General features: G+C 47.0%; 1 long non-coding RNA gene across 1 annotated transcript; it reads right to left on the reverse strand.

The window, feature by feature from the left end:
* Window positions 1-366: 366 nt before the first annotated feature.
* LOC309523501 lies at window positions 367-19,360 on the reverse strand. The gene is made up of 3 exons (XR_014215417.1): window positions 19,264-19,360; window positions 1,399-1,492; window positions 367-793 (listed from the first exon to the last, which is right to left on the reverse strand). It is a non-coding gene; the product is annotated as an uncharacterized lncRNA (long non-coding RNA).
* Between the last annotated feature and the right edge of the window lie 195 nt (window positions 19,361-19,555).

Below are 19,555 nucleotides of genomic sequence, written 5' to 3' on the forward strand. Positions count from 1 at the left end.
AAAGTCCAATAAAAAGATGGGGTTGTTTTTTTTCCCCCAGCAATGGGTGTGGCAGCATCATAGCATGGGTTGCTGGTACCTGTAATGGGGCAAGTGTTATACACACACAACCCCCCCCCCCGGTGGACTGGGCAGCTGGGGTAGTGGCACACACCAAGGGGTCTTACACAGGCTCTTCGCCTGCTACCTCCATCCACCTGCCCACTAGTCCAAGCTGCCCGCTGCCGTTCCTCAGCTGCCAGGGCTATGTGCCTGTTGTGGGGGGCGCCTGATTGTGCCCCCTCAAAAGTGTGTGCCTTGGGCCATGCCCCCCTCCCCCCATGCTACGCCCCTGAGTGTGGCATCTACTATATTGTCCTTTCAGTAGCAGACACAGCCCACTTTTATTTTCTCAAGCTTTTCAGACGTAATTCTAATTTGTGCCTTTAAAAAAAAAAAATGATTACCAAGCTATGGAATGTGTTCATACCTTACCTTTCCTTTCAACAGCTCAGCAATATACAGCTATTACTTGGCGTTGTCATTGCAGATCCTGGAATGCTAATCCAGCACTAATATAGATGTGTCTCGCACATATGGCCTACGCTACATCGATTTAGACAAGCATTCATCATGAACTAATTAAAACTCTCTTTTCTGCTTAATTATTGGTCTCCAATGATATTAGATGAAGACAATGTATATCTCAAGAAGTTGACAGGCGTGTGCACTCTGGAAACAGTGATAGCTGTCATACACTTGGTGATTTCAATTTTCTTTCAAAATTATGCAGGAGGAAGCACTTCTGTAATGCCTTGAGAGAGAAAAAATTAAATAAGAGAGAGAGAAAGTAGAGAACAGCTGCTGATATTGATTCTATGAATCTGAAACTTTATGAAACCATAGATGGATACATTTGACAGAAGCATATTTCTGGAAGACTTTCAGACTTAAGCAAACAACATCTGTTAATATTGACTTTTGGAGTGGGGTGGGGAATTACATCGGAATTTTTCAGAAGAATTACAATCAGCAATTGATTGAAAAATATGTTCCAGTGCTGTAGAAAAGAGAGTATAAAATACAAAACAGAAGGTTAGAGGGTCTGATTTCTTTTCAGTGTATAAGATTACACAGCAGTTGTATTTCACTCTAAATAGGCCATTGAAATAAACAATGACTCACAGCAGAAGTCGAACCATATCTACTTAGAAGTAAATCCTGTTGAATGTAGTGCGGCTTTCTCCTAGGTAAGTAGGGTGAGGATTGTAGCTTGACTGTCTCTTGTTAGGGACGTTTCAGGAACTCTCGGCTGGATTTCTATTATTTTGGAATTACTTGATCTTGTTTCCAAAGCATTGTTAATGCATCAGGAATCATCCATTATTCTAATTTTCTTTACAAAATAAATAAACAAACCTGGTATTTGTAGGAAGTTCTGTGCACTGGGCAGTTTGCTATAGTTTTCTTCTCCTTCCTCTGATGACCTCAGACCAGAGGTTCCTCCTTAAAGCTGCAGAAGGGGAAAATATGCTGGTTGTTGTTGTTGTTGACGACATTATTGTTGTCATCGTCATCTTGCTAAAGTGGCTATTCTTACAAAAAAAGGAAAAAGATTATTATTACTTTTTTAAATTGCTGAATTTACTTTGCTTCCCATCCACATATGTTCACAAAAAATAGTACAGTGGTACCTCAGATTAAGTACTTAATTCGTTCTGAAGGTCCGTTCTTAAACTGAAACTGTTCTTAACCTGAAGCACCACTTTAGTTAATGGGGCCTCATGCTGCTGCTGCACCGCCAGAGCACAATTTCTGTTCTCATCCTGAAGCAAAGTTCTTAACCTGAGATACTATTTCTGGGTTAGTGGAGTCTGTAACCTGAAGTGTATGTAACCTGAAGCGTATGTAATCCAAGGTACCACTGTACAAAGGCTAAAGACAAATGCAGTGAGGTTTGAACCTGGTACTCTCTGGTCAAAACTCCTGGCATCAAAACCTAGTACCCTTGGACAGCTTTTGGAAGTTTAGCATCCCAGCAAAGACCACCTGCACTGTTGCTTATCCTGGACCCCTGGCTGTAGCTTTCCCTACAACTGAGTGACTCCCAATTGATGGATACCCCATTGGTCTGACTGAATTTAAGGTAGTTCTCTGTATTTCATATTAGGTATTTGTGAGCACACTCTTAACAACAATTCAAAATACAAAATGTATGGCAAAATGAGACTTCTCTCGGGGAAGAGAACCATCTCTTTGAGAACTGCACCTAGCACAATAATAGAGCTCCACTGAATTTGGCAATTCCTTTTAGGTGTGTTACCTACTCAACCATCTGGATGAAGTAGGTTAAAAAATATGGGGCTAGGGCATGAAAAAATAAGCACATAATACATACACTATGCATCTCCTGTCTGTGCCCATTTTGGTCTATGTTGCCAGCTACACATTCCTTATGAAGTCCACAGCACTTCTGTCACCACTTGATATATGCTGCCTCACCATGTCTAACATTTGTCCCTTTCTGCTGACTGAGAAATGTTCGTTTTGGTGGCAGATCGTTTAAAGAGCCTTGACACTGATCACTTGTTTTGAAACATTTCCTACTTCCTGCAAATCTGGGATAACTGTCAGGACAACATTGATGGAAATCTGTCTTTGGTGTGATGACTCTTGGGAGCTTTGCCTTACAGCTACAGCAGTTTATTCTGCTTCCACAACACACGCACACACACAACTATTGGATACAAGGAGTTGAGCCAATGATCACATTTTATCTAGATGAGCATTAAGATCATTTGCAGATCACTTACATGACAATGGAGGATGTCTAAGAAAACTGAGCAGCTGGGGTGCATGTTTTGTACATTTTCATTCTAAACATAGGAAGCTGCCTTCTTCTGAGTCAGGTCGTTAGCCATTTGTGTACTACTTACAGTAATTGGCAGTAGGTCTTCAGGAGTTCAGCCAAGGTTCCCTGCCAGTCCTACTATAAAGGGCTGGGGATTGAACCAGGGTATATTTGTTGCCCTGCCTAGATACACTAGGAATTTGACTTTAGACCTTCTGAATGCAAATCAGATGCTCAATAACATACCCTCCAACATTTCTCCCATGAAAACAGGGATGTCCCATTCCATAATGATGATTTTACTGTTTATACCCCACACATCTTGCTAAGTTGCCCCAGCCACTCTGGGCAGCTTCCAACATATATAAAAACATAACAAAACATTAAACATTAAAAAAACTTCCCTATACTTGATTGCCTTCAGGTGGTTTGGGAGTCAAATAATTCCATACCCTCCAACATCTGCCCAATGAAAATAGGGACATCCTACCATCCCCTTAGAGGGACGCGGGTGGCGCTGTGGGCTAAAGCCTCAGCGCCTAGGGCTTGCCGATCGAGAGGTCGGCGGTTCGAATCCCCGCGGCGGGGTGCGCTCCCGCTGCTCGGTCCCAGCGCCTGCCCATCTAGCAGTTCGAAAGCACCCCCGGGGGCAAGTAGATAAATAGGTACCACTTACCAGCGGGAAGGTAAACGGCGTTCCGTGTGCGGCTCTGGCTCGCCAGAGCAGCGTTGTCACGCTGGCCACGTGACCCGGAAGTGTCTTCGGACAGCGCTGGCCCCCGGCCAATAGATGTGAGATGGGCGCACAAACCCCAGAGTCTGTCAAGACTGGCCCGTTCGGGCAGGGGTACCTTTACCTTTACCTTTACCATCCCCTTCAACATTTCTCCAATGTCCTAAGGAAAAGCTGGACATTCCGGGATAAAATCAGAAACTGGGACAGCTTCTCTAAATCGGGGACATCCCTGTAAAATAGGGACAGTTGGAGAGTCTGCAATAAATGAAACAGTTCTGTTTTCATGTGAACATATTGAGTTAATATTAAAGCATTTTGATGGGGCTAAATGAAAAATTGGCAGGTTGATTCCACTATCATTTTCAGGATCAGCAAACAACAAAGAATGAAAAGAGAAAAACACCTTTGCCTTTGAGTGATATTTTAGGAGTGAAATTGAAAGGGAACAGGCATGCAAATACTAGACCTTGTCACCCAGAAAACAGGTTTGACTGTAATGAGGGTGAGTCCCAATACAAACCAAGAGACATTGGCCATTTCTCAGGGGTGGCACCTACCTGATATAATGTCCCTGCAAGTGTGATCTATCAAGCCCAAACACTATGCTTTATGGAAGCTTCAGGTCAGGGTGGTGAGATGTAGTGAGACCCTCAGGCTGAGAAAAAGTTCATCCCCAATGATTTAGATACGCTTTATTCAGGAAGAGTTTTAGTGGAGCATTTCTCCCATTTTATGTGCTGTTAAAGCATGTTCTCCTTCATAGAGAGCACTTGTTGCGGTGGGGTCTAACAGGCCACCCCTCTGTTGCTGGGCAGGTTAGTATGGATGACCATCCACAGTGATTGGGCAGTTGGGTTACTGGGCAAATTTTGGTGTTGCCATTTAGGGGGATGGACCAAAGGTTATAAAATCAAGTCACGCAGTGCCATTTGGTTTTTGCCCCTGGATTCCTTTAACGGAATTCCCTAGCAGCAACAACAAAAATGAGGGGCAGGCACAGCCAATCCATAATCCCCTCCACCAAAGAATGAACCAATGCGTAACCGCCAACCTTACAAAGTTGTGACGATTTACTGTATGGTAGGCAAAAACCAAATGGCACCAGCCAATCAGCCAAGTGGCAAAATTCCTACGGGGCCCCTGCTCCAAAAACAGATGACCCCTAGACAGGCATAGCAAGGTCGAAAAAACAACCTTAAATTAGAGGGAGGGAGGGAGATCTGCTGCATAATACGAAAGAGCCCCTTAAATAGCCCCTTAGTTGCCAATCAAACCCCAACCGACAGAAATTTTCCCCCAGCAACAAAGGGGCAACCAATGAGATGCGGAGGTCATCCAAATGGGCCCACCCCAGCAACAAAAAGGCAGTTGGGTGATCTCACTGCAACATGTGGCTCTCCATGATTTGAAGGACATGATTTGTTTTAATTTAATATATTGTTTGATATTTGGTGACTGGGAGTGGCTGCCGCGACCACATAACACCGGTCCTGAGAGATCTGCATTGGCTCCCAGTACATTTCTGAGCACAATGCAAAGTGTTGGTGCTGACCTTTAAAGCCCTAAACAGCCTCAGTCCTGTATACCTGAAGGAGCGTCTCCATCCCCATCGTTCAACCTGGACACTGAGGTCCAGTTCCGAGGGCCTTCTGGCGGTTCCCTCACTGCGAGAAGTGAGGTCACAGGGAACCAGGCAGAGGGCCTTCTTGGTAGTGGCGCCTGCCCCATCAGATGTCAAGGAAACAACTTTTAGAAGCCATCTGAAGGCAGCCCTGTTTAGGGAAGTTTTTAATATTTAATGCTGTATTGTTTTTAACACTCGATTGGGAGCCACCCGGAGTGGCTGGGGAAGCTCAGCCAGATGGGCGGGGTATAAATAATAGATTATTATTATTATTATTATTACTACCGTATTTTTCGCCCTATAGGACACACTTTTTCCCCTCCAAAAATGAAGGGGAGATGTGTGTGCGTCCTATGGGGCGAATGCAAGCTTTTGCTGAAGCCTGGAGAGCGAGAGGGGTCGGTGCGCACTGACCCCTCTCGCTCTCCAGGCTTCGCGGACCTCTGCGCAAGCAGCGGGAGCGCTCCCGCTGCTTGCGGAGAGTTGCCGGCATGCCGAAGCCTGCGCGCGCTGAGATCAGCATGTTCAGGCTTCGCGGACCTCTCCGCAAGCAGCGGGAGCCAGCGCTGGGCTCCCACGGCTTGCAGAGAGCTGCCTGTTTGGGGGCTGGGGTCGGGGGAAGCTCGGGCCTCCCCCACCCCAGCCCCACACCTGGGGGGGGGAAATAATTTTCTTCCCTTTATTTCCTCCCCAAAAAACTAGGTGTGCCTTATGGGACGGTGCGTCCTATAGGGCGAAAAATACGGTATTTAATTACTGTTAGCCATTATGAGCTTCTTCTCCTTTAATAATAATAATAATAATAATAAATTTTATTTATATCCCGCCCTCCCCAGCCGAAGCTGGGCTCAGGGCGGCTAACAACAATCAAAATAGTTCATCATTCTAAAACATTCATTATAAAATTAATTAAATCAAATTAAAATCAAATTAATGGCAACCATCAAGCAAAATTTTGTGCAGATTGCCAGAGGAGGGGGTTAGGCTGTGCCCTGACGAAAGGCCTGGTGGAACAGCTCTGTCTTGCAGGCCCTGCGGAAGGATGTCAGGTCCTGCAGGGCCCTAGTCTCTTGTGACAGAGCGTTCCACCAGATTGGAGCCGCGGCCGAGAAGGCCCTGGCTCTAGTTGAGGCCAGCCTAACCTCTCTGAGGCCTGGGATCTTTAGGGTGTTTTTATTTGCAGACCGTAAGTTTCTCTGTGGGACATACCAGGAGAGGCGGTCCCGTAGGTACGAGGGTCCTAGGCCGTATAGGGCTTTAAAGGTTAAGACCAGCACCTTAAACCTGATCCTGTACTCCACCGGGAGCCAGTGCAGCTGGTACAGCACCGGATGGATATGATCTCGCAGCGAAGACCCCATAAGGAGTCTCGCCGCAGCATTCTGCACCCGCTGGAGTTTCTGGGTCAGTCTCAAGGGCAGCCCCACGTAGAGCGAGTTACAATAATCCAGTCTGGAGGTGACCGTCGCATGGATCACAGTGGCTAGGTCAGGGCGAGAGAGATAAGGAGCCAACTGCTTAGCTTGGCGGAGATGAAAAAATGCCGCCTTTGTTATAGCTGTAATCTGCGCCTCCATAGTGAGGGAAGTATCGAAGATTACACCCAAACTCTTCACGGACGGTGCTGGCACTAATTGCACCCCCGCAAGAGATGGGAGTTGCCCCCTCGATCCCATATCGCTCCGTCCCAGCCAGAGGACCTCTGTCTTCGAAGGATTTAACTTCAACCGGCTCCCACGTAACCATCCAGCCACAGCTTCCAGGCATCTGGTCAGTGTATCTGGGGCCGAGTCAGGATGGCCATCCATCAACAGATAGAGTTGGGTGTCATCGGCATACTGATGGCAACCCAGCCCAAAACTCCGGACAAGCTGGGCGAGGGGGCGCATAAAGATGTTAAAAAGCATCGGGGAGAGAATCGCACCCTGAGGCACTCCACACACCAAGGAGTGGCGCGATGACGATTCCCCCCCAAGCGCCACCCTCTGTCCCCGACCGGAGAGAAACGAGCGCAGCCATTGAAGGACTGTGCCCTGGATCCCCACGTCGGCAAGGCGGCGGTCCAGGAGTTCGTGATCGACCATGTCGAAGGCTGCTGACAGGTCTAGAAGAATCAGCAGCCCCGACCCGCCTCGATCCAGCTGCCTGCGGAGATCATCTGTTAGGGCGACCAGAGCCGTCTCGGTCCCATGACCAGCGCGGAAGCCGGATTGGAATGGATCGAGAGCAGATGTTTCATCCAGAAACCTACCAAGCTGTTCAGCAACCGCTCTCTCAATCACCTTACCCAGGAATGGAAGATTCGAAACCGGGCGGTAATTGGATAGATCTAAAGGATCTAATGATGTTTTCTTTAAGAGCGGACACACCACTGCCTCCTTCAGTTCCCCTGGGAATATCCCAGTGCCAAGGGACAAATTGATGATATCACCCAGGGGGGCCCGCACCTCGTCTGGACACGCTCTAATCAGCCAGGACGGGCACGGGTCAAGAGGACAAGTGGTGGGCTTTCCAGCTTGGAGGAGTCTGTCCACATCGGCTGGGGATATCCGGTCAAAGTGGTCCAATACTGGACCCGAAGACAGTCGAGGGGCCTCCAGTTCCTTCATTGTATCCAAATTGGCAGGGAGGTCATGGCGGAGCAACAGGACCTTCTCCGCAAAAAAGCTTGCAAATGCCTCGCAGCTGTGTGTCAAATTGTTATTTAAATTTGGCTGTCCTTCGAGGGACGTTAAAGACCTAATTATACTAAATAATTGCGCCGGGCGAGAGCTAGCGGAGGCAATGGAGGCCGAGAAGTAGGATTTCTTAGCAGCCTTCACTGCCATCTCATAGGTTTTCATAAAAACCCTATAAGATGTTCTTGAAGCTCCGTCACGGGCACCCCGCCATACTCGCTCTAGCCGTCTGAGGTCCCGCTTCATTTTCCGAAGCTCCTCGGTAAACCAGGGAGCCCGGTTTCTGCGGGGTCGCAGAGGGCGCCTAGGTGCGATCTCATCGATGGCTGCCAGGAGCTGGGTATTCCAGCCCTCAACAAGCTCCGTCAATGAGTCGCCAGGGGGAGCAAGGTCCCGCAAGGCCTGACGGAATCTATCAGGGTCCATCAGCCTCCGCGGGCGAGCCCAAATTGGCTCGCCACCTAAGCAGGGTGGGGGTGGAAAATCAATCCTGGCTTTCAGTGAGTAGTGATCAGACCATGGCACCTTCATCGAGGGAGACATGATCACATCTATACCGGCGCCAAAGATCAAATCCAGCGTGTGGCCTGCTTGATGTGTGGGGCCCGAAACAAACTGGGGGAGCCCTAGTGTCGCCATGGAAGACACCAGGTCCAGAGCCTGTGAGGAGGGAGCGGCATCAGCATGGATGTTGAAGTCCCCCAGTACCAATAGGTTGGGGAACTCCAAGGCCCAGCCGGCCACCGCCTCCAACAGGCCTGACAGGGTGGCTGCTGGTGCGCTAGGTGGCCGGTACACCAGCCAGACAGCCAAGCTCACCTCGGACCCCCACACTAGGCCAACACATTCAATGCCGGGGATCGATGGCGATGGTAGAGCCCTGAAAGAACAGTCTTCTCGGATTAATAATGCCACCCCTCCCCCCCGGCCCACAGTCCGCGACTGGTGGAGGACGGAGAAACCCGGGGGCGCCATCTCTCGTAAGGTAACAGTTTCCCCTTCGCGCACCCAGGTCTCCGTCACACAAGCCAGGTCAGCCCCCTGCGAGGTGAAGAAGTCTCGCAGGGTGGCGGTTTTTTTGCCTATAGACCTGGCATTGCACAACACCAGTGACGGAGGTGAGTAATCCTTGCTCACCCTACCTTCGTCCCTCGGGATGGGGCGCAGATTGGAAGGGGTACGAGCATATCCATATCTCGATCCCCTTCGCCTATGACATCTGCCCCCACCGCCATACCTCCCTCGCCCCACTACGGTAGCAATCCCAAGCCTCAAACCAACCTCCATTTACAGAATAGAAAACAAATCAAATCAAAACAATTGTACCAACACAACAAATCCCCACCCCACTCAATAGTCAACCCAAACCAAAATAAAACGGAACAAAATAGAAATACATCAATAAAAACCACCGTTCACGGTGGTACAACAAAGTAAAAAGTAAAAACCCCTATAAAACATTTTAAAATATATAAAAACATTTTAAACATTTGCCGTGGCAACACCAGTGTCCTTAAAACAGTAGCGGTGGCGAGTGTGGGCCCCGCCCCCTAGGCCTGGAGGAGTGTGCCTACAGGAGGGAGCGGCCTTCCTCAACCCCCACGGTGAAGCCGCAGCAGTGGTGTCCCGGTGCCTCATGGGGCCTCTTAAGCTGTGGCGGTGGTGAGTCAGTCTGGGCCCCGCCCCCTGGGCCTGGTGGGATCAGCCTGAGGAGGGAGCGGCCTTCCCAACTCACAGTGCAGCAGCAGCAGTGGTGTCCCGGTGCCTCATGGGGCCTCTTAAGCTGTGGCGGTGGTGAGTCAGTCTGGGCCCCGCCCCCTGGGCCTGGTGGGATCAGCCTGAGGAGGGAGCGGCCTTCCCAACTCACAGTGCAGCAGCAGCAGTTTCTTTGTCTGGTGGGTTCCAGCTCTCCGGCTGGGGATAAAGGCTGTTTCAGAGTGAGGGCTTCATTTGCCCTTCTTGATGTTGTCACATAGCAAACATCCAAGACTGGAAGGATCAGGTAATAATGAGTGGCCAGCAACATCCCATCTAGTGTGTTCATAAGTATATTTACTGTGCAGCAACCATGGAGCCAGCCAAAAAGCCTTTGAAAAAAGCCCGGTTGTTTCAAATCATTCTTACTGTCTTAAAATCCTTTAGCCACTTATTTGGGAGTAAATAATAACTTTGAACTCAACTGGATTTACTTATCGGTAGATGTGCATAAGATTTTGCTGTGGGCATTTCAAATGCTCTAGCTTTTAATTGTGCTTTTCTCTGCTGTTTGTGTCTGTGTGTGCATGTGCCTATGCACACATCAACCATCAAATAAAAGCACAATAAAAAGTCAGACATTTTAAAACAATTTGTCATGTTCTAACCTTGTTAACCACCTATAAATCACTGACAAAAGACCCTCGTGTGTGTGTGTGTATGTGTGTGTGTGTGTGTATTTAAGCAAATAAACAATTTGCTATCACTGATTGACTCCAGCCACTAGGTGCCAAAGAAGCTTTTTATTATTAATAATATTATTATTATATTATTATTGATATTATAAATCTATTGCTACCTACCTTCACACAGAACTTTACTTGCATGTTAATTTACATCTATGTCTTACATTTATAGCATATTTAAAGCATACTGCTTTCCAGAAAGAAATGCTGGGAAATGTCATTTACCCCTTACAAAACTACAATTCCCGGCACCCTTTTTTTTAAAAAAAAAACTACAGTTCCCAGAATTCAGAGAAGCTATTTTCTTTGAATGTTCTTAACTGTATAGTATGGAATGTGGGTTTATTTGGGGTTTTTCCCCCCTTTGCGGCTACAATGGTTTTTGAAGAAAAAAAGAATAGGCACATTTTATCTTTCAGAGCAACTATTCAGAATGCAGGCTCATATATATACATTGCAGGTTTCAAAAAAGGGAAAAAAGCAGCAAAAGAAACAATAGCTCCACAACAAACCAGCCAATGTATTTTAGCCCTGTAGAGAACTTGATCCAAGTCCAATTGAAAAAGGCAAGATTAATCCTGTTTAGTGGGCGTAAAAGTATTTCATTGCATTTAATTACGTTTGTCTAGACATTTATGGGATGTAACTAAGTTGTCGAAAACGTACGACATCAAACTGCTGTGTGTGCTTCGTATTAAAGGGCCTCCTTTTGGCTCAAGAACAGTGAAAAGTTATTTTTCTGAAAACAACTTCTGAGGCTACAATGAAAAACATGATTTCCATTGTCAAAGGCTTTTTTTCTGGACAAACTCCTTTTTAAACTTAAACAGATGCTTTAAAAAATATATGCGCTGAGAAGCTGGTTGAGATCTATGGAGGGATCACAACACATATGTGTTAAATGAGTCTTGCTTAATATGAACAAAGCAATTCATTATGTTTTGCCCTGTTTTCCTAAGGGAAACAGAAGGAAATATGGTCACATAGAAATGCCAAAATAATCTGCTTCCTTTTTAAGGCTCAGCTAAACAAGGTTTGAAATAGACATTCTGAACGGGGGGTTGTTAGGCAAACAGGACTCAAATCATCAATAAAATGCAATTTTCTGCCATTCCTGTAGCTATCATAAGCAATGTTCTCCTCTACATGTGTGCACACATAGGAATCCAAACTAGCGGCACCTAGATTGAGGATTCTTTAGGAATCCACTTCAACAGCCATATCTCATGATCTGTAGACGAAAAGTCCTATAAATGCTTCATAAGGCTGGAAAAGACCCTTTTATGAAACCTGCTAGACTGCGTAGAGCAGGAATAGCCAACATAATGGCCTTCATTGTGGAACTCCTGTTCCCATCATGTCTCATCACTGGCCATGATGGTTGTTGAGGGTTAAGGGAATCAGAATCCAGCAAGATCTGAAGGGTACCATGTTGACTACTCCTGTTGTAGGCAGTACAGAGTAAAATGGGCCAATGGTCTGACTCAGAACAACAACGACAACAACAACTACTACTATTATTATTATTATTTTCTATACCTCCCTTTGGAGTATAAACAAACAAACAAATAAATTATACAAGTCATTTTTTGTTTTTATACTGTGACTTTGTAGGTTTGTAGGTTATATCCAGCAGACAATTCTGATCCACTGACCAAGTAGGCATACAAAGCCAGGCTGCAGGTATTTATATAACAAGTCTGGCCAGTCTTGAAGCTTAATTGTGCCTGCCTGTTACTAGGCACAGTAACAACTAACCATATTCTCTTCCCATGCCTTAACTTGTGCCTTAATTGAGAGGTTCAGACGTATGTCACAAAAGCCTGAGTAGGTCCCATAAGTTTCCTAATTCAAAAACCGGATAATCAACATCCTGTTCAGTTAACATCTCTGTGAATCAGAGTTCAACATGAAAGGCATGCGATCTTTCTAACTTAATGGCAGAGCAGATTTCATTCCATGAGGCTGCTGAACAAAGGAAAGATAAGAAGCACTTCTATCGCCTCTAGTAAAAGACCACTTGTCTTTGGTTTCCCACAAAACTGTCACCTAGCAGCAGCCCCCACCCCTGCTTCCTTACATATCCGTTTTTCTTTGCATGGCATGTCTCTTGCACTGTAAGCCTCAGGACAGGTAAGTCTCTGGCTACAGATTTTTGTAAGCCACTTTGGGAGCCATTTCAGCTAAAAATCAGAGTTAAAACATTTTAAATAAAATGCATTTTGGGAATGATCTAGGACTTTGCCTGGCCAGTGGATTCCAGATTGTCTATCTAGTTTCAAAAATACTGTGATATGAATCATACCTAGATAATGTTAGGGACTAGACAATCTGTTTCACCTGGGTTGTGAAGAAGGGCAAATTGAAAATGCAGAGGTGAGAGGCTAGCTGGCTGATTGATGTTCAGATGATTCAAATTACAAAGTAAAAAAGCAAAAGATGAAGGCTTCATAAACAAGGCAAGTTGGGGGAGGATATGTTGTTGTTGTTTAGTCGTTTCGTCTGACTCTTCGTGACCCCATGGACCAGAGCACGCCAGGCACTCCTGTCTTCCACTGCCTCCAGCAGTTTGGTCAGACTCATGTTTGTAGCTTCGAGAACACTGTCTAACCATCTCATCCTCTGTCGTCCCCTTCTCCTTGTGCCCTCAATCTTAGGGAGTGTCAAATGAACATCAAAGAATGCATGCTTGTCAGTAGTGGGGAAGCGTCCCAAAGCTTTGACAAGTCCAGCCATTTGAACATTTTAAAACAAAAAGCCAAATTATCTCTCAAATCCTAATCAAAAGAGTATTTTGGACTGAATGGTAAGGAGGATATATGAATTATGTATTAGGTAATTATAATTAATGCTATATATAGTATCTTCAATGCACAACTTTCTTTTAAAAAACCACCCCTTTTCATCCTCCCACAAATCTTGTAAGAGAGGTCATTTTCTATTTTACAAACAGGGAAATGGAGGCTAAGAAACCCTGAATTACCCAAGGCTAGCCAGTGAATCAGGCTGAGGCTTGAATCCAAGATGTTTAATACAGTGGTACCCCGCAAGGCGAATGCCTCGCTCAATGAAAAACGCGCAAGACAAAAGGGTTTTCTGATTTTTTAGCCGCTTCGCAAGACAAATTTTCCTATGGGCCTTTCTCGCAAAACGAATTTTTTTTTTTTGAGTTTTTCCCCACAGGCTCCCTCTAAACTTCAGCGGAGCGGGGCGGGCTGGGAGGGAATCCCTTGGCCCCACGCCGGACTTCCCGAAGCTCTTTTGAAGTCCGGCGGGGGTCCAAGGGATTCCCTCCCTGCCGCCCGCCTTTAGAAGCGCTCGGGGAAAGCAGCGCACTTCGCTGCTTTGCCCAGAGTGCTTTTAAATGCGGGCTGCGGTGAGGGAATCCCTTGGCCCCCCGCCGGACTTCCCGCAGCTCTTTTGAAGTCCAGTGGGGGGAGAAGGGCTTTTCTTCCCACCGCCAGCCTTCAGAACAGCCTTCTGAAGGCTGGCGGTGGGAAGAAAAGCCCTTCTCCCCCCGCCTGCCTACAGAAGAGGTTCGAGGAAAGAGGCGAAGGAGCGCTGCCCCTTCACCTCTGTCCCCGGAGCTTGCCGTTCTCCCCGGCCTGCCTTCAGAAGAGGTCCGGGGACAGACTGTCCCCGGACCTGGTCTGAAGGCAGTCTCCATAGGAACGCATTAATTGATTTTCAATGCATTCCTATGGGAAACCATGCTTCGCAAGACAAAAAACTCGCAAGAAGAAAAAACTCGTGGAACGAATTAATTTCGTCTTGCGAGGCACCACTGTATGTGCGTAATGGATTGTTTCCTATCACATGCAAGTAATCTCTATGTCTCATACTAATGGCTAAGAAAGAGTATGATCTCATGGAAGGTTGATGCACATTCTCGGGAGGAAGAAGAAGAAGAAGAAGAAGAAGAAGAGTTTGGATTTGATATCCCGCCTTTCACTCCCTTTAAGGAGTCTCAAAGTGGCTAACATTCTCCTTTCCCTTCCTCCCCCACAACAAACACTCTGTGAGGTGAGTGGGGCTGAGAGACTTCACAGAAGTGTGACTGGCCCAAGGTCACCCAGCAGCTGCATGTGGAGGAGCGGAGACACGAACCCGGTTTCCCAGATTACGTGACTACCGCTCTTAACCACTACACCACACTGGCGCGACAGACGTAGACTATTGATCAATACATCTACACTGAGAAAATATCAGTAGCTGGTAAAATATTTGCATCTATAGAATCACATTCTTCCATCTCCATTTCTAATGAAATATTGTAACAGGGGCTGGGAAGATCATTGCTTGAGATCCTAAAGAAATGTAGACATTATATAGGCAGAGGATTGGTTTGTTGAAGGTGGCGATGGGGGGACTCCCACATTGTTTATGTCAGGGGGAGCTGCAGAGAGATAGAGAGGCAATTACTAAAGTCCAGGAGCTGCATTGGAATTGATGGTTGGCCTATCTCAAGAAGTAGCCCAGGCATTGGAATTCAGATGTTTCAGACTACAGCTCCCATCAACATTGACCATTCCCATGATGACTGGGATGATGGGAAGTTGGCATAGCTCCATTGGAAGAGCATGAGACTCTTAATCTGAGGTTTGACCCCCCTGTTGGGCAAAAGTTTCCTGCATTGCAGGAGGTTGGAGTAGATGACCCTCATGATCTCTTCCAACTTTACAATTCTACAATTCTATTTATTGCTATCTTATGGTCTCAACATTTGACCTTTTAGGCTTGTGAATATGGCTTACATCTATATCTAATCAGGGCTAGGGAACCTCAGCCCTGAGGGCCAAATGCAGCCTTTGGAATGCACTTTGGCTTTGTCATCTTCTTAGGCCGCATTACTCACCAGCCCTTGTTATCTGTGCTTAGTGTTTTTGCCTGGCTGGAATGTGTCCTTAAGTGGGTTCTCTAAATGAAGATGTGTAGATGAACATTTGGCCTCTATGTAGCTAGTACAGTGTTTCCCAACCTTTTTTGGGCAAAGGCACACTTGTTTGATGGAAAAAATCTCGAGGCACACCACCATTACAGCCCCGTGACGTCAGTGCGCAGCGTCATGCCGGGAGGGACGCACGAAAGTGCAAGTTTCAATTTTTTCCCCTCCCCCTTGCCGGGGAACCTCCAAGCTTTGGGGGGAGGGGGAGGCAGCAAAGCGAGGGACTGAGGGACTCCTCCAACAACAAGGGTTGGGGAAGAAGAGAAAGGGTTATTCCGCTCCAGTCACGGGAGGGGAATATGTACTGGCCCAACTGGTGTGCGGTCTTCGGAAAGCGGGGTGCGGGAAGGAAGCCTAGGCTCGGGGTCCACCGACCTCGGCGGAGAAAGGCAACAACCGGAGCCGATGACGAGCCGGCGCGTGCGTGCAGCGGCTGGCCTCGAGCTCGGGAAGCTGCACGCGGCGATGTTGGCGCGGGGCGCGCGAGAGCTTGGGGGTGGGGGGGGGAGAGAGAGAGAAAGAGTTGGCAGCACCAGGCGCTGTTACTTATTGCGCTGCGGACGCTGCCAGCAACTGCGGTGGTTGTGCGGCGGCCGCCGCCGCAGAACGTCCTCGTCAGTCAGCTGAGCTGCCTGGCGGCGTAGGGAGCCGAGGGGCGGGGCTTCCTTTCTGAAGGAGCTGAGGGTGGGGGTCCTCCGGCGGCTTCAGAGAAACGGCGCCGGCCCAGAGCGCTTCTAGGAGGCTGCCTTTGTGCGCGACGTAAAGCCCTCTTTCCCTCCCTCCAGCCCCGTGTCACATGTGGAAAAGGGGGCTGGATCCAGTGACGCAACTCGGAAAACTGTTAGGGAAGCCAGAGCAGGAAAGTGAGTGAGAGGCGGCGTCACCGCTTTAACCCACGTTTCCTTTTTGAAAGAGAAACTTAAGTCAGTGTTTCCCAACCTTTTTTGGACTCGCCCGCCTCCCTCCAGGCAACATCTCGCGGCACACCAGGCAACATCTCGCAGCACACTAGTGTGCCGCGGAACACCGGTTGGGAAACACTGAGCTAGTATAATGATTACTGTAGAAAGGAAAGAGTCCCTGGAAGGTTTCTAGGAGGGAATGCAGTCCTTCTGGCTTCCTGTCTTTGAACGAGGGCTCATTCAAACTCCCTTTTGCACCACGCAATCTGTGGGAAATCTGGTGGCTGTTTGTGGTAAAACAGGTTTTTTCAGGGGAAATTCTGGGACCAAAAAAATAAAAATGAAAAACACCCACATTTGGACAAAGAGCTTTAACACTCAGAACTGTATCTAGAAATGCAACACCAAAGAAAGTCTGGCTGAGCCCTCATAGCTATCATATTTGCTTCACCTATAGAGATTTCTGGCTCAGGTGAACTTTGGGTTAGGCACAATAATTTCTTCGATGTTTCAGTCATTGGTTTAGGACACACATTTACTTCTTAACTTCTCAGTTCTCTGTTTCTTTCTCCTTGCTGCCTGGAGTAGCAGTAGACTGCCTTTGAAGGTCTCCACATGTACTGTCGGTAAATCTTAGTGCTTTAATTGCATTCATCTGGGGACTTGTTATTGTAAGATTTAATAGACTTTGGGGTGTTTTCTACCGCTGCTTTAAATGCGTTGGTGCCATCCTGCTTGTAGTGAGATTGAGGAGAAAAATGGGACCTATGGGAATGACGCCAACAGTCTGGTGACTAAAGAGATTCAAGATTTTTGCCTTTAAGTGCCCCCTCAATGACCAGCATGCTCTACAGGGGGTGGTATGACTCACTCAAAGCCTTGGAGACGAAATATCCAGTGATAGCGAATAATCTTGGCAGAGGGGATATTCATCACTATCTTTGGATAGACCCCCTAAACCAAACAAGCTTTATTTTCTCCTGTACCCTACCAAGAAAACAGCTGTTGTTATTTGCAATCTAGCTGGTCCAGTAATGCTATTTATCGAGTGCTCGTTAAATGCTTCCATAATTATTCACAGGGACATAATGAACAGAACGACACATTGAAAGTTTATGGGCCGTGATAACTGCCCAAGCATATTCTGCTTTTGTTGTAAGCTGGTGACTCATTCTTCTGTTTATGACACAGAGCATTGGGGATATCTGAGCAGCTTTGACTCAGTCTGTGGAGTTGCATTGTGGTTCCTGTCAGTTCACCCACTGCCCTTCGTGGGGTCAGAAAGTGTGGCTGACTCATGACACAATATCTGAGCTGAGCTAAAGTTCCTCAGATAACTTTTTTTCTGAAAGAAAAAAAACCACCTTTTTTCATTCCCCACACCCCAGAAAAAGGAGAGCACCTCATAGAATCTCCTTTGTATGTGTGGTGGGCTCCATTCTCTGCCCTGACCCCCCCCAAATCAGAGATATTTTTCAGATTCAGATGAAACCCAAACCAAATTGGACAATTTGAGTGGACTTGGGCGTGGGTCAACCCATTAGGAGCTACCCAAGGCTGCCAAAAGGACAGCCAGTCAGGCAGCAGAGGGAAGTAGAAGAGGACAGTAGCCTCTGGAAGTTTTGCTTTGCCGGTGCAGCCAGAAAATCTCTCAGAACTGTCTGGAAATCCATTGGATCCATCAGCCTCTGAGGGTGGACCATCCTCATAGGTCCCCCACCACTGCAGAGGACAAAAGATGTTATAAGTGTAAATCTTATCAGGAAGTGATGTGACAAAGAACTTATGTCAATATCCCCCACTTTCAGATCATTTTCTTCCTGCCCAGTTGATGACATAGAGCGTGCATGCCAGGGGGCATACCCCCAGTTGTGGGGGCAAGCCGGTGCTACTGCTGTCAGTTCAGGACGGGAGATAGCTGGGCAGCAAGGTAAACCAGCAGAATCCCCAATCTGTCCCCATTTCCCAGTGCCACTCTAGATACTCCTGACTGGACAGAGAGGCTGGAGAGAAAGATGGAATCTTTATACACTCCAGCAACTCCCCCTCCCCAACCCTCAAGTCTGCCCTAATGCTGCACTGAGTAGCACAGTGGGCACAGCTGGAAGAGACCAGATCCACCCTGGTCACTCACCCAAGTCTCTGTGATACAGACCAGATCCTGTAGCACTCTGCATCTGATACAATCAGATCATGAATGAGGGGCGTCTTACTCTGAGCTGATCTGGCATTCAGCAACAGCAGCCACAGACCCAAGGGCCAGCTGATAAGACAACTAAAATCCCCCTGTGCTGTGTACCACTTACCTGGCCTACCCCACATTCCACACCATGCCTCTCCCTACCCTGAACCACAGCAACTGCTCCCAACCTGCTCTCCCCAAATGCTGCTATGCTAGGATAGCCATATTTCAAAAAGTGAAAATTCGGACATCTGTCCATTCCTAATATAAACAGTGTTTTAGTGTAACTGTGTGATTAACCTTCACTGCTGACCTTAATACTGTTTGCTTTTGTATGTGCAGAAAACCTGCAACATATTTGCGTGCCATAATAAATATGTGGCCTGTACTTTTACCTGTAACTGGTTGGGTTGTTTTTTTTAAGACATCAGAAGCTTCTTGTGCCATCTACCCCAAAGGAAACTTATTTTTATGAGAGTTCCTTTGAGGCTCGAGCCACTTGGGGAACAGGAAGCAGAAGACATAATTAATATTTTGAAGGAAAGATAAATGAATGCAGAAAAAGAGATGTTTTCAGAGAAGAGCACAGAGCAGATGGAGAGTTGATGAGGCAAGAAGATGCCATCTTGAACCTCTATCAAGTTAGACAGGTGGCAAGCTGCAGTGTTAGGACCTGATCCTGTAAAGTGCTGAGAGGGAAGTCTTCTGTTAAATGGGACATCTTGAGGTAAGTTGGGAGATTTAGGCATAGTTTCAGTGGTTGCTCAGCACCTTACTCATTGTGCACCAGCAAAATGGGTTTCTGTGTACATGTGAGGACATGATATTATTTCTGCACATCAGCATCCATCATGAACTGTTACAGGGATCTGCTGCAGTTGTGCATGCAACAGGATTTGAAAGGATGCAACCTATAATACCCTACCTTGTTCTGTTTCGGGTAAGATTTCCTCAGCTCATCAATCTCCGACCTGCTCTGACCTCCTCTCACCTCAGCCTTTTCCCTGAAACATCTGAATTGGGAACCTGTAAACATATGACAGGGTGATAAGAATGTGAAAGTGGATCCAGTGGGTGTAATTCTGCTTTCCCTTCGATACACTAAACAAATGTGGGTGGAAGAGCACTTCTAAAATGGGCCTCTTGGTCGTATAAGGAGCTTTCCTCCTCAGCTTGGCTCACTTTTAATATTAGCACAGGAAGCAACCATATTGAGG

This window comes from Podarcis vaucheri (assembly GCF_965113315.1).
Source record: "Podarcis vaucheri genome assembly, chromosome: Z".
Lineage (NCBI taxonomy): Eukaryota > Metazoa > Chordata > Lepidosauria > Squamata > Lacertidae > Podarcis > Podarcis vaucheri.